This window comes from Talpa occidentalis, unplaced genomic scaffold, assembly GCF_014898055.3.
Source record: "Talpa occidentalis isolate TD23 unplaced genomic scaffold, MPIMG_talOcc4v2.1 talOcc4.3, whole genome shotgun sequence".
NCBI classification, from domain to species: Eukaryota; Metazoa; Chordata; class Mammalia; order Eulipotyphla; family Talpidae; genus Talpa; species Talpa occidentalis.
In genome coordinates this window covers 22,490,741-22,514,395 of record NW_023603184.1, presented here as the reverse complement: position 1 = coordinate 22,514,395, position 23,655 = coordinate 22,490,741, and the positions used below count along the sequence as shown (strand labels likewise).

At 36.2% G+C, this 23,655-nt stretch overlaps 1 protein-coding gene across 2 annotated transcripts in view; it reads left to right on the top strand.

Moving 5' to 3' along the window:
- NELL1 (neural EGFL like 1) overlaps nt 1-23,655 on the top strand; it is a 738,699-nt gene that overhangs the window by 620,666 nt on the left and 94,378 nt on the right. The gene's annotated exons all lie outside the window — the stretch shown is intronic.

Genomic DNA, 23,655 nt, shown 5'->3' with positions numbered 1-23,655 from the left:
AAGTTGTTACTCCGGTGGTTTTACATGCAAGATCTCTGATCACGGTTCAAACACAAAACCGTATAATGGGAATCAAATGTTCAGTGTCATACATCTAAGCCTGGGGACTGATGACAAGGGAGCTAACAGGAGATGACACTGGAGGCAACTTGTGAGCAGCCTGAACAACCTTCACTTGCTGTGATGCAAGTGGAGTGAATTTTACATCCTTTGTTTTTCTTGAATATTTAGTTGAGTCAGGGCAACAGTTGTATAAAGTACATTTCAGTTTTCAACTTATCTGATCCTTTCAGAAATTAGGAGTCTATTCCTTTTGGTGGATGAGGAAAATTAGGCACTAAGAAATGTTGTAATTTGCCCAATGGCCACAGCTAGGAAGTGACAGAATGGGGACAGGACCCAGACAGCACAGCACTTAAATGGTATGATACACTCTCACTATGAAATGAGTTGACGTATTTGAAGGGTTTAGAACAGAGCTTAGAAAGTAGTTTGTGTCACAGGAGTATTTGCTGTTACTGCTCCTTGCTGCTGCTATTTTTGTACACCTCTTCCTCCTCTTCTTACCGCTTCTTCTCCTGTTTCTCTTTCTCCTCTTCCTCCTCCTACTTCTGCACTTAATAATAGCGATACATTTATTTTAATAGATGACAGCGTCTGTTAATGAGTTCCATTTTGTACCATTTTTGTGACATTGTTCAGAAATTACTAAGAGATGTGTCTATTTCTGTTTGAAAATTTCATGTATGTCCCATGCACTTGGTGATTGTTTTCATCAGAGATATTTATGAGCCTTTTTTAAAAAATTCAGAATCCTGATAAGGAATGTCTAAGCCAAAAGATTAATTAGCTTGTTTCCAAAATAAGGCTCTGTATGTCTTTTTACTACTAGATAATTATCCATATGATGATAATATATATGGTTTGCTAATAGATGATTAGCTGTGGTGTACCTATTAGAGATTTTATAGATCACATTGCTTTTACCACATAATGATCATATATGTTCAGCATTTAAATTCAAACAAAGGAGTTGATTGATTGAAGAAGCATCATTGGTTATTTCCAGGGCTGGATCTCACCCTATTCTAAATCTCTAATTTGATTCTTTACCAGAGTCAACCCTGATTCCTGAACACCTCTACTCTCTATTGGCCCCACCTCATGATCACTATCCATGGAATTTTAATTCAATTAATTGGATAACTTCCTCTCTCCATAGCATTATGCTGATTCTTTTTTTTTTTAAGATTTATTTATGCATACAAGCGCTGGGGTACAGGCCAGAGATGCAGGGGGTGAGAGGATTCACCAGAGACAAAGTGGGGGACAGAACTGGCAGACTGACTGAAATACACTGCTGAGGGGAGCAGTGGGCAAGACAGGAGAGGTCTGCTCTGCCATGTGAGTTGCTCCCTGGCTGGCCAGGATCAAACTGGCGCTTCAGGCTGTAGACAGCTTCAGAGTATGGTGCTCAACCACCTGCACCACCAGGGGAGGCCCACTTGTCCTTTTTTAAAGGGCCTTTTCCTTCCAGGTTTCTAAGCCATTCCATAGTATGTTCCTCTCCATGAAGACTTACACTTCCAATCCTGGGATAATCAAGTGTGGTCATGTGACTTAACTTTGACTAATGAAATATACGCGGACATATGTGCAATATAGGGAAAACAAAGAATAGGATAAAACCAAACCAAAAACAGATCCTGGAAATCTGACTGTAGAATTAAGGTTACCAGAGTCGGGGGGGTGGGGGTGGGGTGTCGATTGCGGAAGTAAAGTGAGATGGCAGCACAGTGGACTGTGGTGGAGGACTATCAGTGCTTTGGCGGTGGGTGTGGTGTGGCAACAACATCAGAAGGAGGTGATCCTATACCTCTAAATCATATAGTGTTGTAAACCAGTGTTACCTCTGTTTAAAAAGTATCGCCTCAAGTATCCTCCTCAGCTTCTTCCCAGTCACCTCCATTCCCAGTCACTGTTCCATGCACCACTATCCTAAATTTAACTTTTTAATTTACATATACTAAAATTCACTCTTTGTAATGTAAAACCATAAATTAAATACTTTTGATAGTAGAGCTAAATGAAGAAATCTTCCTTGTGTAAAGGAAGAAGAAAGATTATTGTGATTTTTCTTTTATATATTCATGGTTTGGAGCTAGTCTCAGGTTGAATATTGCCTTATAATCTTACATTCCTTTTGATTTGTTTTATCAACATTTATTTCAAAGTTTAGATGATGACCAACCAAGTATAAACCGTTTATTTCCAGCAGATCTAAAATACAATGCATAATGTTTGCACAGTGTGTATTTAAAAACAAAAATATAAGTAGAAGTCATTGCCTCACTGCTTAGCAGCAGTTCACTTCTTTCTGTTTCTCTCTCTGTCATGAGAATTGCATCTCCAAAGTGTAGGTTGTTAGTTCTGTCTGGTTTAGACTGAAGAGGAGTGGAGCGGAGCTATAGCCACAAACATGTAACGTGAGTGCGAATTGAACAGGCGTGAAAACAGAGATAGCGGGATTGTGTAATACTGTAGTATGTCTCACCTAAAATATCTTACCTATTTCTCGAGAGCTAGAAGGCAGTATTCCTTGCCATTCTACTCTTGAATAACCCCTGCTCACATTCGTCGGGTTCAGAAAGTCTGAAGGAGTGAGGAGGATTTGGATGTGGGTAACACTGCCTCCTTTGGTTACCCTGCACTGTGACAACAGTATCTTGGGCCAAGTCCTTCATATGTGATTACTAACCACAGTGCTCAGAAATAGAGGCAGCAAATGCTGGTAGAGGTATAAAAGCTAGTAAGAGAATAGGGTCTCAGCAATAATAAAGCCTAAAAGATATTTTATAGTCCTGTTAAGGAAGTTTTGAGGATCCTGAAATTTCCACATTAAATTGAAAAAAAAAAAATCCTGTCAGCTGAGTTCCCTCTTCAGTTGTCATGGAAACTGTAACATTTTTGTAAGATACTGAAACAATTAAATGTTAACCTGAATATTAGGAGTGAGAAACTGCTAAGTTGCGGATAGAAAAACCTTGGATGTGTTGCAGAAATAGAGTCCCAATCAGTCAGGAAGTCAACTTTTCTCATAAATCTCTGTAGCCACCATTGTCATCAAAGACAGGTACTGAAATCCTCTGAGGAACCTGACACTCTTGTCTGAATATTTTCTATTACTGGTCCCAAGGAGGAGCAGTTTTTACTGAAAATCTTAGCTTGATGCATTTATTTACATTATGAGTCCAGAGTGTAACCTTACTCAAATCTTTGGGAAAAAAATTACTGAGGTTGTCACTTTAACAAAGAAAAAGGTGAAATAATAGGAATAGTACAAAGAGGGTTATCAAATAAATGGTTTTGGAAGATGATGAAGAGATTAATTCCATCTGAGAAATTTAGCTTTCAACACACACAGAACACATCATAATAAAAAAAAAATGTTGCTCATTGCTATGTCTTGTACATGTTCTTCCTATTACTAATATTTTCAGGTCTTTTCTTGACAATGTGTTATACTCCTACTTTTCTGTCACTTTTGAGTTAATCATATCTGCCTCTTGATATTTCCATGTTAGATGGGCTATACTATTGCAATATTTTTGAGAGTGCTTTGACTCATGTTCTCTCTCTGTTTCTCTCTCTCTCTCTCTCTCACCCAACACAGTAGAAGCCTGGTATGTTGAAGAGCATGTTGAATGAATGGATGGGTGAATAAATGAATGAAATACATACAACTAATATTGTAACTGTTTATCTCAACTTTGTAATTTTGAGCAGCAAGTCTGTTCATTTCTGTGAAGATATGCCTACAGCATTGACCTGTGCATTTAATAACAAAATAAATGAAGATTCCTATTAGTCACAGTAATTAAATACATGTGCTATATCTACTCTTTCATCATATCCCCAGGAAAAGTTACAAAAGTTACATAACTAACAGTGAGAGGGATAGGAAAAGGATATAAATATATCAGTATGAAAAGAAAATAAGGACTGAAAATGGCAGATGCAAAGCAGCCAGACAAATGGAAACCCACAGCCAATTCGGGAAAAATGAAACTCAAGAGTCTGAATCTCACTGCTTGTAGAGAAATTTGGAGAGAAAAATAAGGGAGAATAAGAAAATTAGAGGATGTGTTCAGAAGGATAATTCTGAATATCAGAAGTTCCAGAAAGAGAAAGTAGACAAACTAGAGAACATTGTTAACAACTCATGAATAAAAGTTCCCAGAATGTAAGAAGAGTTGCCAAACAAAACTCACTAAATATTAAGTTTTGATTAAAAAAATCACATCACTATAAAATATCTGAACAAAGAAAAGAGTCTAAGTGAAAGATTCTAGTCTGTAGTCAGCCTTCAAGGGTGGGGAGGAGTAAGAACAAAGAGAAAAGGAAGCAGAATGGGTTATGGTGGTGGACTGTGGGTGATCTGGTGGGTGGGTGCACTACAGTGGTGATACCTGATGGGGAGGATCCTGATATTACATCAATTAAAAGAATAAGTAAATAAATTTAAATTAAAAAATGAAGATTCTAAATGAAAAAGGGAAAAAAGCATTAGGATCTAATGCAAAAATTAAGTTACTTTTGAAGAAAGTTATTCATTGTCTACAGTACTGTACCTACCCAAATATTAATCGATTATAAAGATAAAGACAATGCTAGATTTATTTATTTTTTTAAGATTTATTTATGTGTACAAGAGCTGGGGTACAGGCCAGAGGTTTGGGGGGTGAGAGGATTCACCAGAGGCAGAGTGAGGAACAGAACAGGCAGAGTAACCCAAGTACACTGCTGAGGGGAGCAGTGGGCGAGTCAGGAGAGGTCTGCTGCGCCATGTGGGTCATCTCTCTGGCAGGGAATTGAACTCCTGCTGCAGTAGCTGCTGATAGCTTCATAGGTTGAGTCTTAACCCTTGTGCCACCAGGGAGGCCTGACAATGCTAGATTTAAAGCCAATTCCCAAAATAGTTCCAGGCTTGCTTTCTTAGGAAGCAACTGGAATGTGTTTTTCCAAAATGAGGATATAAACATTGAATACATGAAATTTGGTAAAGTGAGCATCCACACAGGAGAGAAGTTTTAAAATATATGATATAATCATAAAACAATTTAAGTCAATTGTAAGCAATGTCTGCATAACGGTAATACTGTTAGACTAAATATTGGCAGACAAAATTTGTGACAAACTATGTTGGGACATGCAGGTAGCAGAGAACTAAAAGGTATCTTCATCTTACAAATGGAAGTTAATTAAAACTGATACAAATAGCAACTTCAGGAAAATAGTAATATCAATGAAAAATCAGTTTGAAAAATGAATATGCTTGTCTTTGGAAGCCAGAAGTCAGAAATAGGAAGGATTTGACAATTTTAAACTGTTTACGTTTTATGTAGGATTAGAAAAATACAAAAGAATTTCAATAAGATTGCAGAGGAAAAATCTTTTGTTCAGTAGTGAAGGACCTTCCTCCTTTTTTAAATATTTCTACACTTCCTTGAAATTAAGTTTTCTAACATTGTAATGTTTGATATCTGTGTAGGGAACTGTTTCCTGCGTTAGCCCCTGATTTCTGTATTCACAGTTCAGGTGCAGTGGTGTGCACTTGGCACATAATCTGCTTGGGCTGAGTTCTGTGTCTCATTCATCATTTTATCTCAGGGTCTCGTAAAATCCCTGGCATACAATATATAGAGGTTGCATAAATAAAATTTTGGCTGAAAAATGAATGAATGCATAATCATTATTATGATTTTATGAGCATCATAAATCATAGATTAATATGAGAAAGAAGATACTTTTAAAGATTTTTGTGAAAGTGTTCAAAAATTCCTCGAGGTAGATTAGTACAAATTTCATATCTATATAGGAATACACATTGTTTTACCTTCAAAGCTTCAAGTTCATTATATAGTTATGCCCACTTTTAACATGGATCCTTTGTACTGTTTGAGTAGGTTGGGACCATAAGTGAATCCTGATAGTGATGTCGGTTGCTAGACACAAATAAGTGTTATACTGCCAGTTATATGGAGTTGACCCCGTGTCCAGTTGTGATACACTCTTGATAAACGTGGCAAGTGTTGGCAGTGGTATGAAACTGTGATGCTTGCAAATATTTCAGCCTATAGAGCAATTTTATCATACTTTATAATCATTTATATTTTTATATGTTACAATTAATAGGCTTAAAAACATTGCATATGTCTTGAGAGTGAGAGAGTAAAAGGCAAAAGGCATCTTGGACTTGAGGTAAATCCCATCTTTTTATTATTATTATGTAATAAACATTTACTGAACACCTACAATAATGAGTGAAATAGGCATGATCCTTAGCCTCAAAGAACATATAGAATCATATTCAGGAATCCCTGTGACATTCACTTATATGGAATTTTTTTTAGTTAATTTTAATTTTATTTAGTTCATCTGTTTTCTCTACATACTGCATTTCAGTGAAATCATAAGGTGTTTGTCTTTTTCTGTTTGGCTTATTTCACTTAGCATAGTATCACTTAGGAAAATCCATGCTATTGCAAATGGCAGGATTTCATCTTTTTATAGCTAAATATTTTGTTGTGTATATATACCACATCTTCTTTATTTATTAGCCCGTTGGTGGATTAACGTTGTTTCTAGCTCTTGACTTCTGCACATAAAGCCACAATAAATACAGAGCTGCATATATCTCTTCAAATTAGTGTTTGTATTTTGGGAAAAATAGCCATAGGTGGGATAACTGGAATGAATTGCTAGTTTCATTTTTTGGGGGAATCTCCATACTGCTTTCCATAACCACTGCACCAATTTGCATTCCCACTGATGGTGTATGAGGGTACCCTCTCTCTGCTTCCTCTCCAGCACTTATTATTTCTTGTCTTTTGGAGAATAGTCATTCTCACCAGTGTGAAGTGGTATCTCGTTATAATTTTGGCTTGTATCTCTCTATTAAGACAGATGACTAGTAGGCATATGAAGAGATGTTTATCAAATGCTATCTTTATTAGATTTAACTAACCTCTGTGAGTGTATTTGTAAAATAGTATTGCAATAATTCAGTGTAATAAATGATTCTAAAATACAGTGGCTTGCAAGCCATAGCAAGCATTTGTTTTTCTACCCACTGGTCTTCAGGTAGGCTAGAATTCTGCTGTGCTTAGCAAAAATTGGCTGGGTTTGACTTCAGGCAGTGTTTGGGTTTAGGATAGTCCAGGTGTCTGTTCCTTCACCTTGGACATTCAGCCACTGGATGTGTTCTTCCCATGGTGATGGCAGAGTACAAAAGCTAAGCCAACTCAAGTAAGAATGGTTAAGACCTCTGCTGTTTCATTCTCTAGTCTTTCTTTCATTGGTCAGTGCAAATGGTCAAGCCTAACATTAATGGAATACACAACAATCAAAGATTAGTTATAAAATAATGAATTATAAGAATTATGGAAGTAAAGGTTTTATTACAGTAAACTGATCTTACACCAATGAAGAGCTGGTCAGTGAAGGGCAAGGTTTTAATACAGTAAACTGATCTTACACCAATGAAGAGCTGGTCAGTGAAGGGCTGATAAAGCAGTCATGAGGAATCAGTAGAAGCCAAGGTCAAGGTTACACTGATGAATCAGACCTGGTTATGCTCTCAAAGAGCTGGTATTGAGGCTGGGTAGAAAAGACTGGAGTACACGGACTTGTTGTCCAAGTTATAGTGTTGTCTTCAGATAAAAGTACTGGATTTTCAGCAGTTACAGTGTATCAAGCAATTGGCTTTGGGAAAGCTTTCTGGTTTAAACTTACTTGAGAGAAAAGGAAGAGGGCAGTTTGAGAGGTCTGTTTGCATGATCTCAGATGGAGGGAGAACATCCCAGACTGACATCCAATGGGCTTCATTTTCTTAGAATCCTTAAAAAAAAAAAAAACATACACGCACAATTTTGGTTATTTATGGGTAATAATCACTAGTGCAAATAATTTCCTGGAAAAGGAGTAAGAAAAAGGGTTTTCTGGTCTCATTCTTGGCTACTTTAAGAGCTCTGAAGTCACAAATTCATTTGTGGCACTTCTGATGAATTTATTAGTTTTTACTCTGGGCAGAGTATTTGGATTCACTTACTGATTGCTAAACATGCCAGGAATACTCCTTTGTTTCACTTTCCTCTAACTTCCCTATTTACTTTTTCTGATGGAACATTTCAGATTAAAAAACAATAATTATCCTGCTTTAAGAGAAAGGCCTCCTTCACAAGGCATTTGTTTTTATAGGATTTATGGGTTAGAAACTCTTTGCTTTCTTAAAGGAAAAATAGTGACCCCTCTTCGTAGGTGAACTGCCACTGTTCAGGAGAGACAGGGTGATCTCTATGGGAAAAGTGCTAAGGAAGAAGAAAAGAAAAATGTATCAAAATGTATCTATAAAATAGGACCCCAAAGGGCCTCCCCTGGTGGCGCAGCGGTTGAGTGCTGGGATGCGAAGCTGCCCACAGCCTCTGTAGCACCGGTTCGATCCCCGGCCACCAGACGAGGGTCCCACATGGCGCGCAGACCTCTCCTGCCTTTCCCACTGCTCCCTTCAGCAGTGTACTTGGTTAGTCTGCCTGCTCTGCACGCCCCCCCCCCGCCCCGCCCCGTTCTGGCTCTGGTGAATTCTCTCACCCCCTCCCCCCGTGCTTCTGACTATACCCAGTGCTTGTATAAATAAATAAATCTTTAAAAAAAAAAGCATCTTAAAAAAAAAATAGGACCCCAAAGTTGTGAAAGCCCAAGCATGGTTAGGTGATTTAGGTGTTCTGAAAAGCATGACTTTCTCCACTGTGATAACCAATGAGCTATCTGTAGATGATCACGTGGATATCTAAACTGCTTGGCATTGCTGCTGGCCTTTTATGTGTGGGGAGTAATCATCTATATTTGCTTCTTTATAAGCCTCCATATTGCAATATCTGGTTCATAGCTAGCACTTGAAGTTTTAGATTCCAGACCAGTTCATTTTTATTCTCTGGTCCTATAATTCCTAATGACATGGCATTTTTAAAGCACTAATATGAGTTCCACACTTCCATTCACGGGGAGTGTTTTCAATTTGCTCATGCAAAAAGAAAGAAATTGGTTTAATAATTTGATTGCTTTGTTCATTGAAATAGTGGTTTTAAGAGACTTAATATTAAACTGAAAAGTCAAAAATGTTTTAAAACATCTTTAAGACAATTATATAAAGCTCATGGGCTTAAATTTTAAAGTAACATTGACATGTTGGGAGGAATGAAAGATAATTTAAATATCTTAACTGATTTTCAATCACGGTCTTGAATCTGAGTTTGCTATTTTAGCTTTTAAGCTGATAAAGGGGAAATATTTGACTTTATTAAAATCACTATATGCATTTGGAAGCTCGTATATTATAGACATGGAAGCCATGTCATGCAAAGGGGCTTCAATCATTTCTTGGCTGCCAACACCCAACTTCAATTCAGTACTCAGCAAAAGTGTCCCATTCCATGCAAGGTTTCCCTTCCAAACCACACATTCTGGGTTCCATCAACTTTGAAATTCAAATGCCAGCTCATTTGGAAATCAATTTTGAGGAGGAAAATATATTGATGTATTTTCCCTTGTTGAACTGGATTGATGACAAAGGCTTTGCATATTTACCAGTAAGAGGCTGTGAGCAGGATCATTCGTTATCTGTTTGTAGATAAATTGACCAAGTTTGTAGAATTAGGATGAGGGTTCACAAGCTTTCAAGAATGACTTTGCCAGGAACTCTAAAGCTTCAGAGGGAAGCCTTTTCTTTAGAAGTAGGAGAGCTTCCTAGTATTTTATTTACCTTCAGTTTATTGATTAGTAATTTGATGAAAGTAACATCTATCCATCTACGGTAAAAATTAAATGCAATAGGTACAATTTCTCTGCAGTGCTTAGAACATCTTAGATGCTTGTTACATATTCATTTCTACCTTCCATTTCTAGATACCAGGTTTCACTTGTGGTTACTGACAGGTAATATGAATCCATGAAGCAAATACATGTAAGACAAAAAATATTAATTATTGGTATCACAACTAAATATGACAAATGCTCATTTATGCTGCCTGTTAAATAATATCTTGACTAATAGTAACCCACCTTTCCAATGAACAATTTACTTAAAATATAACCTTTTTAATGATTCTTGTGTCCCTTTAGTTATTTTACTATATTTGAATATTTGGGGTGCATTTTAAGGTTGCATTTACTTTGGCTAAAAAAACACTTCCTACCTGATTTTTATTACAAAATTTGTAGTGTTTTATGATTTTTGAGAATGTTTTGAATTCTTGAAAGCATCTTTTATATTTTATACAAATCAAAAAACAAGAATTTTCAGACATTTTGTCTATAAAACTATAATTTTTAATGTGTCTAATTTTAATTTTTAAAGGCAATCTGAGCCTCAAAGAAAACTGGTTCTAGAGGAAGATTTTATGATGATGTGCCATGTTATCACCTCAAATATGTATTCAATCCCTCCTAAAAAGAACCTGAGTCTCCTGAGACATAATAAGGTTTTTTTTAGGTCACAACACTTTTTGCAAGGTGAGACTGGGCCACCCCTCAGGTTTCTTGAACTTTAGACAAGTGGTAAAACTGAAAACAACTTAACCTGCAACATAGGCACCCAAAGGCCTGCTTTCCTTCTGTTCTAACCCCAGCGGGGCACCCTTTGTTTCAGTGGCCATCATCATCCCCTGCCTCTTTTCCATTCTTCATCATTTAGCTCAACTCACTCCTTCTAAACGTTTAATGGTTAATCATGCTATGTCATGTACTATTTTCTGTCTCTTGAGAGGAATAAATTTAAGGGTTTATGAATGTGGATTCTAAATTCAAATTTCTTGTGTTTTATTTTGAACTCATCATTACTTATTAGATGTGCAACTCTGGATGAGCTATTAGTTTTCTGTACCTTAGTGCTCTTACTTACAAAATTGGAATAATGTTTGCGTCTTTTTTGTAAGGCAGTTTATGGATGAATAAGATCCTATGTAAAGCACTTATAACAGTGTGTAACATATAGTAAACTCTCAAGTCTCAAAATCTGAAGAATAAAATGAAAGCTATTTTAGTTTTGGTTTAAGTGTGCTATAAATTTCTTGAGTGTAAGGTCATGGAGTGTATTCCCTGTAGGACATAATAGCAAACATTACCTTTACTTACTAAATAATTATGTGTCTCTTCAGTGTCCTGCTTAGTTGGTTTTAACTGCTGAGAAATCAAGTGTTCTCATTATGTCTCCACAAAAACATAAAACAAAATGAATTTCACACACTGATGATATTAGTTCCTATTATACTAACATCACTTTGAGAAATACAGACTGAAAATACGTGTCATTGGTGGTTCCTTGAGCTATTAGCTTCCTGATTCTCTGCCTTAAACCTTCCATCCCATTGCCTGAAATCTTAGCAACTCTCAACACCCACCAGCTAGAGAATATCAGGACTTAACTTGTTGTCAAGTAAAGACAAGTGCATGAGTGGCTGTAAGACAGGGTCGTGGGAGTTACAGGGAATGGTTGCCTGGACAAGATTGTATTGAAATAAAGCTTAATGTTTCAGTCTTGTGTTAGGTGATTTGGGAAGGTGTTATGGGGATTTCTTTCTGGATTGAATACTCTAGTGAGGATAGAGAAAAGCATGCTATGGGTAATTTAACAGTTTTATGTATGGATTAGTAGAAATTGAACAGAATTAAAGTCATAAAGTAGTAGCAACTGTTACCTGAGAGTGGGGAATGTTTTGGAATTTTTGTCTGTATTGTGTTCTTATTTTATGTGAGCTTATATATAACCTAAAAGGGATATCACTTTGGTCTTACTCTTTTCATGTTCACTATAGAATTTTATTAAAATTACTCATGTTCAATACAAAATCATAGCCCAAATATTAGAGCCAGGACAGATACCAGGTGAAAGCTTTCAGGTGTGTTCTATTTCTGTTTTGTTTTGTTTTGTTTTTTTATCTACAGCTTTTTATGGTTTTGCCAACTTTTCTACTTTATTCAAACTCCCAGGAATTTCTTTGGGTCTTGTTCTGATATTCCAGTCATCCACAACCATAAACATGTAATATATATTATGATGCTCTGTAGACTTCATGTTTTCTATGCCTAATCCAACAAATACAGTTTCCCTTCTATTTTTAGATTAGCCTCAAGTCAAGGTCAAAGTCATGTCACCTTTTGATTCATCTGGACAACATTAGTGACTTTTATAATTTGAGAGGAAGCCTTAAAGCTCATCAGAGCTCCACATTATGCCCAATGCTATCTATCCTCTCTTTCCCCCCTGGATGGTATTGCCCAGGCTCTAGTAAATTCTGTGGGAGCACCTGCCCAATCTTCCCAGGAGTTCATATATACAGTAATGAGATTGTTGGTCATGCAGGTATTTTTTTATCACCCAAACAAGATGGTATTTCTCACTTTATTTTTAATCCCTCACAAAACATAGTACAGTAACAAGCATTCCAGGACAGTCAGGAAATACTTTACAAAATGAGCAGTGAGGATGGCAGAACAGAAATTCTTTGCCACTTTGCAAATGGGCCATCATCTAAATTTTTTTCCTGGGTTATAACTAATATAATTGGTCAAATGTGGAAAGAAAAATTAAACACTGCTTTAATTTATGATTCTATCACTTTTCTTTCTATTACACACTTCTATTACACACACTTCTATTATTCTATTACACACTTCGGCAGGTGTTCTCCTAGCAAACCCTCTTCTTACATTATAATTTGGGAGAATTTTCAGATTTTCTAATTTTTAAAAACTCAAGTAATAGTACTAAGTAAAGACAGTGCTTTCTTGTATTTGAGAGCTTTGTACTTTTATTGGTCAGTGATCACAACCCTAAAACTACGTAATTGCATCTACAGTCCAATTGGTTACAGTATTAACTATAAATATGTACCATTCCTAGTAGGGAACATTCCAATTTCATACATATTTCATGTCTGTATTGTAGGTGTTGAGTGTGACTTCCATGTGGATATCACCCACTCCCTTCCTTAAGGTTGAAGGGACTTTACTAAATCTTCTATTCCTTCTGTATAACCTAAGATCACTTATTCATGACCATTTCCAGCTATAGACAGTACTAATCTTGTCATTTTTTTATTATAACACATTGTTTAGCACAATCTAGTGACAGATACAATATTTAGATTCCAGAGCTGGGTGTTCTTGAGAAAGAAAACATGAGATACAATATTTGCCTTTCAGGAACTTTCCTTTTTCCAAAGTGTGGCATGATGAGAATGAAAAACAAAGGACATGAAAAGAATATTGTTAGTGCCTGGAACAGAGTAAATGTGAAATGTTTATTAATTCACTGGTAAGAGTCTTAGAAGAACTTATGTGTCAAGAGGGAGGCAGTGGCAGTGGCAAGCAGTGTCCAATGTGGCTCAGTTAAGGGGAATGAGAAGGAAGAAATGTCCTGGGGATTGAGAAAAGAGTGAGTGTCCTTTTTGAGTATTTTCTGAAGAATGTTGGAAAATCCCAAAACTGATTACCTTCCTATGAAGAATCCATAGCTCTCATTTATTCCTTATAGACCAAAATTTTGATGTTTTTCCTCAGACAGTCACATTTAGCTGAGTTGTGAAGCTCTGTAAAATTTATGAAAAGCGGGAATCATAGGTGTTACCTATACTTAGTTCACAGCTCCACAGAGCCTGCTGTGTTTTTGCAAATTCTTGAAACTCCATTATTATTAAATCTCTTTCATCTTGTCTCCCACATCTCACCTACTAGGATCATTCCAACATCAACATTGAACTGACTCTATACTACAGAACACAGAACACACAATTTTGCTTTCCTAAACCAAACGTTGCTTCATATTTCTTATCTCCAAGTCCTCGTCTTCCTTGTTCTGCCTTTAAGAAAATACCCTTGGGCCTCCCCTGGTGGCGCAGCATTTGAATGCTGGGCTGCGAGGTTTCCCGCAGCCTCTGCAGCACTGGTTCATTCCTGGCAGCCAGCGAGTGTCCCACAAAAAAAAAAAAAAAAAAAAAAAGAAAAGAAAATACCCTTTATAATGTTTTACAGGACAATCATCACTCATCATCTCTTATATCATCCTGGAGGGGGGTTGGTGAGTGTGTGTGTGTGTGTGTGTGTGTGTGTGTATACGCGTGCACACACACCCCCCACTCATTTGTCAATTAACATTCTTTGTTATGTTCTGAATTGCCTTTGATGCCTTCTATCCTCCCAGCTGTATTACATAGCAGGCTGGAGTTAGGATCACACTTTGTATTTCTTTGTATTTTCATAATATGCTGTGCTAATATTATGTGCACAATCATTAAAGACTTTTGCATTAGACAAAACTAAATCACAGTTCTCAAGCCATGATTTTCCAGCCAGCTCTAAGATGGGGATAAAGATACCTACATCTCGGGTTGGGCACTTGAGTTTCTTTGTAAGTGACAGTTCCCTGTCCTTGTCAGTTATTTGATTGATAACATCTGGCATCAGTAGGCAGTCTACATCTCCAACAAGATGTTTCATTAAAGCCTTTACTAAACAGATCATCCTACATTAAATTTATTTTGACAGTACAAAGTGGATGCTGGACTAAGGTGGAGAATTATGGTGCATTGGTGGTAGGAGAACTCTAATGACCACCTTTGAGCGAAGAGAATATATATTGTGAAAAAGATTAACAATGTTGTAAAACAATGGTCCTTCACCAAAATTTGTTTATCTTAAAAAAGACAAAGTGGGTTCAAGTTAAAACATGATTAACAAGTGTTTGACCTTACCAGTGGTCTTGCTCTGTTATTTCTATCATATCACAGGTAGATATATTTTAATGCATAGAAATGATTTAATTAAAATAGTTAAGAAAATATAAGGATATCTACAGGTTCCTATAATGTAAGTTCATCTTCAAGTTCTTTAAGTTCTTTTGGAGTTGTCATAAAAGACTAATTTTTGCTTTACTTATCAAAATAGAAAATACAGCAGGCTTTTTTATTAATGATTTGCTGCATTCACCAGTTATCTGTTCACTTGGTAAAAGGTCTGTTTCTTCTTCAGGTGTCAATTTAGATAAATCTTTAAAGCTATTCAGATTGCTTTGGGTTATGAGTCAGATCCCATTCTTCTGGAATCCTATGAATCAACTCTAGATTAACGCAAGCCAAACACTTTCTGATTTGTCTGCATGCAACAATAGAAAATAAGTATCAGGATTACTTTTCATCTTCACCACTGATGATCTCCACCACCTAGCACTATACTTCCCTCAGAAGAAACACTCACTAAGTAGTTGTTGAAGGCTCTGAGCAGTGGATCAATAGGGAAGAAGCTGGATCAGATTAAATGTAACTAAATATAGTTATTCAAAGGGGTCTATTCTATTTGGGGGGCATTGAGGTTTAGTCCCTCAATTGTTAAGCATATTCTCATATGCTGGATACCTATTAGGTGCATGGAAACCAGATTGATTTAGCAGAGGTGTCTCTTGTCCTCAGAGATCTGCAATACAAATCTGTACTCAACACAAGCTTGAAAGAGGCAGGTGTTTCACAGAGCATTGGCGCTGAGGTACCCCAAATTTGAAAATGACCCCTCAATATCATGTTAGGGGATTTACCTAAGTGAGAGGTGAGGCCAGTAGTGTAAACTCCCTGAACATTGATAATTTAAGATCCTGAAGTGAAAATTGGCCACAACTAGCTTTACAATCCCTAGTAAGTAGAAATATCTATTGTCTTTTTGCATTTTTGTTTGTTTTCATCCTATACTTCCTTTTTGTGCACTGATTATGAGTTCTCAGAATAGCTAATGCTTAATGATGGTCAATGTTCAAATTATTGAATGAGTGTATTTGTTTATATAAAGAAATCCTGGGGAGTAGCAAAACATGATATTCATGAAATTGAAGGAAATTTTGTCTATGTTTTTATTTTCTTCAAGATTGTAAATGAAAGTTTTTTGTTCTGATTTTATTTAAAATGGAAATAGATTTTTTCCTGATTATAAAATGTGCTGCAGCTTCATTGTAGAACATTCAGAGATCATCATAAAAGGAAAAATAATAATCACCCTTTGCTTCTCCAGCCAGAGATAATCCAGTTAACATGTTGTATGGACAGTTACAGACATTTTCTCTTTGGATGCACATACACACACTCCTCCCAATTGCTCCTTCCGAAAGTATATAAATTAACTCTTCATTTTAAAGCTAAAAATGAGATCACGCTATAAGTAATTTAAACTTTTTGGGTTTTTTTTTTTTAAAGAATATCTCCATTTTTTAAAAGATTAATTTTTATTTATTTGTGTATACTAGAACTTGGGTGTAGGCCAGAGTTTTGGGTGGGGTGGTGATGGTGAGAGGATTCACTAGAGGCAGAGTGGGGAGCAGAACAGCCAGATTGACCCAAAGTACACTGCTGAGGGGAGCAGCAACCGGGACAGGAGAGGTCTGCTGGTGCCATGTGGGTCAGCTCCCTAGCTGGGGATCAAACTCAGGCTGCAGTGGCTGGTGATAGCTTGACAATACTGAGACATTAACCTCTGTGCAACCAGGAAGGCTGAATTTAAACTTTTCTTAACAGGATATCATGGGTATGTTTTTAGACAGTAGGCCTACCTATTCATCATTTTAAACAGGTTTTTACTAGTGAACAACAGAGAACAAATTGATAGTTTCCTAGCTTAAGAATTGCCATGATCTTCTATGTACTTCAGCTTTGCACATTTGTTGACTCATCCTCAGAGAAAATTTCCAGAAATAAAATCATTCCTGATCTACATAAGTTTACAAGTTCACCTTTCATTCTACCCACTGAGTCTGTATATTTTCCATTTTTAACCTACTTTAAAAAAGTGATATCTTAGGAATTTTCGAGGCTATTATAATTTATCTGTAACTATTATCTTAAGTGTTGCATACTACTAAACAAATGCATGTAAAAGTTCACTTAAATACACACACATTATTTTAACACTTTTTATTTATTTATTTTTTATTTATTCATACAAGCACTAGGTACAATCAGAAGCCGGGCCACCAGGGGAGGCCCCAAATGAGAACATATTATTTTTTTAAAAAAGATTTATTTATTTATTCATCCAAGCACTGGGTACAGTCAGAAGCATGGGAGGGTGAGAGAATTCAGCAGAGCCAGAGCGGGGAACAGAACAGGCAGACTGACGTAGTACACTGCTGAGGGGATCAGTGGGTGTGGCAGGAGAGTTGTGCACGCCATGTGGGACCCACGCTGGAGGCGATCGAACCGGCACTGCAGAGGCTGTGGGCAGCTTCACAGTCCAGCTCTCAACCACTACGCCACCAGGGGAGACCCTATTTTAACACTTTTTTTGAGGTCTTATTAACATAAAAAACATCTGCTTCAAGTTTACAATTTGTTGTTTTTATGAATGGGCATGCACCCTTAAAACATGATCACAATCAGGAGGTGAAAGTACCCGTCTATCCTAAAATTTCCTTGTCTGTCTTTGTAATTTATTCTCCTCTCTGCATCCCCTACAGCCAAAAGCTACTAATCGGCTTTCTCTCACTCTATACTAGTTTGCATATCCTGGAGTTCTATGTCAGTGGACCCTTACAATGTACACTCTTTGATGTGTTTTACTCAGAGTAATTATTATGGTATCTTGTGTGTATGTGAGAGAGAGAGAGAGAGAGAGAGAAAGAGAGAGAGAGAGAGAGAGAGATGCATTTACCTAATGAGTGTCAATGTTTGGAATCATTTCATGTGCTTATTTCCATATAAATCCTATTGCGAGGTTTCTGTTAAACTTTCACTGCCTTTTTTAAAATTTTTTTGTGGGACCCTCGCCAGCTGCGGGGGAACGAACCTGCACTGCAGAGGCTGCGGGCAGCCTCTCAGCCCAGCGCTCCACCGCTGCGCCACTAGGGGAGGCCCAAACTTTTACAGTCCATTTAAAAATATGGGCTATGATTTCTTTTCATTGACTTTTAAGGGGTCTTTATATATTTGAATTAAATTCTTTATGTTTTTTTTAATATGTGCCATTCTCACTGGTGTAAGATGGTATCTCATTGTAGTTTTGATTTGCATTTCCCTGATTACAAGCGATGTTGAGCATTTTTTCATATGCCTGTTGGCCATTTGCATTTCCTCTTCAGAGAAGTTTCTTTTTAGCTCTTCTGCCCATTTTTTGGACTGGGGTTTTTGCTGTGCAGAAGCTCTTTAATTTGATGTAGTCCAAGCTCTTTATCTTTGCCTTCACTATCACTGCTTTGGGTTATGTGTCTGTAAAGATGTCTTTGATGTGCATATCATGTAGTGTTTCGCCTATATTTCCTTCTGTGTATTTTATGGTTTCAGGTCTTATGTCTTGTTTTTTGATCCATTTTGAGTTGGTTTTGTGCATGGTGTTAGGTAGTAGTCAAGCTTTATTCTTTTGCATGTAGCGACCCAGTTTTCCCAGCACCATTTATTGAACAAACTTTCTTTGCTCCAATGCATATTCTTTGCTCCTTTGTCGAAGATTAGTTGACCATAAATCTGTGGGTTTATTTCTGGATTTTCTATTCAATTCCATTGGTCTGTGTGTCTGTTCTTGTTTCAATACCATTCAGTTTTGATGATTATGGCTTTGTAGTATAGTTTGAAGTCTGGGCGTGTGATGCCTCCATTCCTTTCTTTTTTTTGTCAGGAGAGCTTTGGCTATTTGGGGTTTTTGGTGATTCCATAGGAATTTCATCAATAATTGTTCTATTTCTTTGAATGACATTGAAATTTTAATTGAAATAGCATGAATAGCATTGAATCTGTAGATTGCTTTTGGTAGGATGGCCATGTTGATAATGTTAATTCTTCCAATCCATGAGCAGGGGATGTCTTTCCATTTCTTTGTGTCTACTTCTATTTCTTTTAACAGTGTTTTATAGTTTTCTTTGTATAGGTCCTTTACTTCTTTTTTTAGGTTTATTCCCAAGTATTTGATTTTTTTGTTTCAATAATAAAAAAATGGTTTTCTTGATTTCTTCTTCAGATTTATTGTTTGTGTATAGGAAGGCTACTGATTTTTGTGCATTGATTTTGTATCCTGCCACTTTACTAAACTGATTGATTAGTTGAATTAGTTTTTCTGTGGAGTTTTTGGGGTTCTCTATGTATATTATCATATTGTCCACAAATAGTGATAGTTTGACTTCTTCCTTGCCTATTTGGATTCCTTGGATGTCTTTCTCTTGTCTTACTGCTCTGGCTAAGACTGCCAGTATTATGTTGAAGAGCAGTGGTGAGAGTGGACATCCCTGTCTTGTTCCAGATCTTAATGGAAATGCTTTCAGCTTTTCACCATTGAGAATGGTATTGGCTATGGGCTTGTCATAGATGGCCTTTATGATGTTGTGTCTGGAAAACTTTAAAGCAGAGCAGAACAAGCAACAAAAACATTGTTAATTCAAAGGAAAAGACTTCCAATCTCAGTCTGCTGTAATGTGTTTGGAAATGCATCACATCAGAGTTTTGAATATTGATATTTATAGCTCTAAGTTAAGAATATGGTTTATACTATTGAGGGATAATTGATATGTCATAAAATGATAGTAATTGCAATCTGGATGAAAATTTAAAAGGATAGGGTCATGTCTTAGAATTCCTAACAACTCTAAAAGTACAACTGGAATAGGGAAAATATTTTTCTTGCACTGAAGGCACAATTTCCCTCTTGAAATATCATGGTTAAGTCTAAATGATGAGTTCAAAAGAAGGACTCTCTTATTTGAAAGAAAGTAACATGTGCCCACAGGAAAGGGGGAGTGGAACTAAACACAGTGTGGGGTCATTTCAACATCTGTTATGATTCATAAAATATTTTTGACATTCCCATTACAATAATCTTCCCTGATTTTTATTCAGCATAGATTGCTTGATGTAATACATATATTTTATTAAATGACTGCATATGTAGACATATCTGTGTGTGTATATTTTGCGGGGGACAAAAAGAGGTGTGCTTTTGTGTCAGGTATGGTGCTAAACATTTCATTTGTATCTTATGATTCAATTCTTTGAATAACTAGCAAGACTGATATGTTCACTAACTATAAAATTAAAGTTAAGATTGGTTCAACAGCTCAGAAAATTAGTGAGTGTTAGAATTGGCTTTTATTCTCAAAATTTTATGATTCCAGAACCTGTGTTTTTCCTGAAGGCAATTACCCAAATATATTGATTATTTTAACGTGACTGTGAGCCAGGTTAAAATAAAGCTCTTCTTCAGAGACTGCCTTCAGAATACGAATTTGGTGATTCCATTTATGTTCAGTCCCCAGAAAGAAATGTAAAGTTTCTAGGAAAATAGGATCATAAATTCACATTAAATGATATTTAGTGGATTAGAAGAAAATAGCACACATTTTATTTCAACTTGTCAGGTGCTAAAATGTTTGGAGTCAACAGAGACTTTAGGAAGGCATCTTTTTCTCTCATTGGAAATAAAATTCTTTTAAGAAATTTTTACATTAGTTTCTGTGGGGTGGTTGGGGTGTGTGTGTGTGTGTGTGTGTGTGTGTGTGTGTGTGTGAGAGAGAGAGAGAGAGACAGACAGACAGACAGACAGACAGATAGGACAATGTTGTCTAAACATGGTATTTAATTTCATCCGCAGCTAATTGTGAACCTAGGCTATGCTGGGGAAAGCTTTCAGAGCACAACACATGCTATCTTTTAAATTGTTTTGATATGTAAAATTTATCACCAGGAAAGAAAGAGGGGTAGGGAGGGAGGAAAGGAAGTTTCTTGAAGTTTCTGTTGTTATACTGGAGATTTTCACACATGGAACCTCATTTGCTCCAAACAATGTCTGAGATAAAACTTTCCTTTACAAAGCAGATATGTTCATTGTCATTCGTTATCCACCGTCTTGAAAACAGTTATTTTATATATTTTGCCTCAGTAACTTGAAAATTTGTGCTAGGCCCCAACATGCCATTTTTGTCAACAGTGGAAGTCATCTTTTTCTTGAATAACTTTGCAGTTGGTATCTTTCCAGGAATTTGTTGATTTGATCTAGGTTGTTTAAGTTATTGGTATATAATGTTTATAATAATCCTGGAGTAGTCACTTGACATCTCTAAAATGTGTCTGTTTTATGTGCTTTCTTTACTCTTGATAATTCTGCCAAAAGGGCTATGAATTTCACTGACCTTTCAAAGTAATATTTTGAATTTGATTTTTCTCTAGTGTTTATCCATTTTTTCTGTATTATTTGTTCTTATTTTCTTCTTTCTTTACTTTGAGTATACCTTTTTTTCTTTAAATCTAAAGTTTCTCAGGGTATAAGTTTAAATCATTTGCTTGATATATTCTTTTTTTCTTTTAAGGTTTCATTTATTTATTTATGCATTCAAGAGCTGGGTGTAGGCCAGACGTGCGGGGAGGGGAAGGTGAGAAGATTCACCAGAGACAGAGTGGGGAGCAGAACAGGTGGATTTACTGATAGACACTGCTGAGGGGAATAGCAGGTGAGACAGGAGAGGTCTGCTGTGACCTGTGGGTCAGCTCCCTGGCCAGGGATTGAACTCAAGTTGCAGTGGCTGCTGATAGCTTCATTGTCCTGAGACTTAACCCCTTGTGCCACTAGGGAAGCCCCATATCTTTCTTCTTTACAAAGCTTAAGTTTCCCTTTACTCACTTGTGCTGTTCCTCACAATTTTACATTTTGTGGTTTCATTTTCATTTAACGCAAACTATATTATAATTTAGTGATTCTCTTTGAACCAGGAGTATGTGTGCATGTCTTAGTTTGTAAATACTTGGGAATACTGTAAATACATTTCTATGATATATTCACATTTTAATTAGGATTCTGTGATAGAACATTATCTTTGTGACTAAAATCTTTAAAATTTATTAAGAATTGTTTAATAGTCCGGAGTATAGTCTTTGCTATCTTTCATATGCATTTTTGGAATCTTAGGTGGAGGATCTTACAAACATCAACTATAGGAGGTTGGGTGGTAGTGTTTTTCAAGTCTTTTGTAACATTACTAACTTATTTTCTACTTGCTTTAATTATCAAGTGACTAGTCTTAAAATATCCATCTCTAATTGTAGATTCATCTATTTCTCCTTTAATTCCTTCAGTTATTGCTTCATGTACTGTTACCTGTTAGTATGTGCATACACCCAAAATACACATTTGACATATTATTATGTATGTGACTTATTGATTATTTGTCCACTTTGATCACTATCTAGTATTGCTTCTTATTACTATCTTTGAAGTCTACTTTGTAGTTACTCTAGCACTTTTGTAATTACTATATGTATGATATCTCTTTCTATATCTGTATGCTCATATTTCACTGATTTTCTTGTACACATATAATTAGGTGTTGCTTTTTTTTAATCTAATCTCACAATATCTGCCTTTCTTAATTGGAATGTTAATCTATTTGTATTTAATAATTTCATTTTTTAAATTGGGTTTTAATCTACCTTATTGCTGTTTGCATTTTATTTATAGCATTTGTTCTCATTCCTTCCCCACTATTTTCCCAGCTTCTTTAGATATTTTTTATTCCGTTTTATCTTCACTTTTAGCTTGTTAGCTATAATGCTTTATTTTTTTTTCAAGTTACTGCCCCAAGGCTTACAATAAACATTTTTAACTTATCACAGTCTACCTTCAAATAATATTAAATTACTTCACATATAGTATAAGAACCTTATAACAGGTTCTTTATACTTTTTTTAAAGATCTATTTATTTATGCATACAAGTACGGGGGTACAGGTCAGAGGTGTGGGGGGTGAGAGGATACACCAGACACAGAGCGGGGAGAAGAACAGGCAGATAGACTGAAATACACTGCTGAGGGGAGCAGTGGGCGAGTCAGGAGAAGTCTGCTGTGCCATGTGGGTGAACTCCCTGGCAGGGGATTGAACTCGTGTTGCAGTGGCTGTGATTGCTTCAAGGTTGTGTCTTAACCCCTTGCACCACCAGGGAGGCCCATATATTTATGCAGAGGTACGTTATTATTTCCCCCTTTTCAACAGCTGTGCTATTTTTGTATTACAATTTATTTCTGCATGTGTTAAACACTACAAAGTATGTAACCATTAGGTTCTTATAGTCACATTATATTTTCTAAGTTAAACATGGGGGTGGAAAGTATCTTATATTTAATCACTTGATTGCCATCTTCTGAGTTCCTTATCTTTTTGATTCACATTCCTTATGGGTAAAGAATTTTCTGAAAAGTCAATGTACTGTAAATTACTTGGTGATTGATTCTTTCAGCTTTTGTTTGCCTAAAAATACCCTTTTACACTTAAATTGTTGAAAGATATTTTCATTGATTGTGGAATTATAGGTTGACAGTTTTTCTTTCAATACTTAAAAATGTTCTTTCTTTTCTTTTTAATTTGAACATTTTTGAGAGAAATCTGTGATCATTCTTATCTTTATGCCCTTTTATAACATGTTTCTTATTAATCTAATGGCCTTTATAATTTTTATGATTTTTCCCCTCTGGTTTATGTCCATTTGATTAATATGTGCCTTAGTGGGATTTTTCTTTTCCTGTTTGGGGTTTGTTGTATTTCATGGATATGAAGTATTATGGTTTTCAAAAACTTTAAAAAGATTCCTGTCA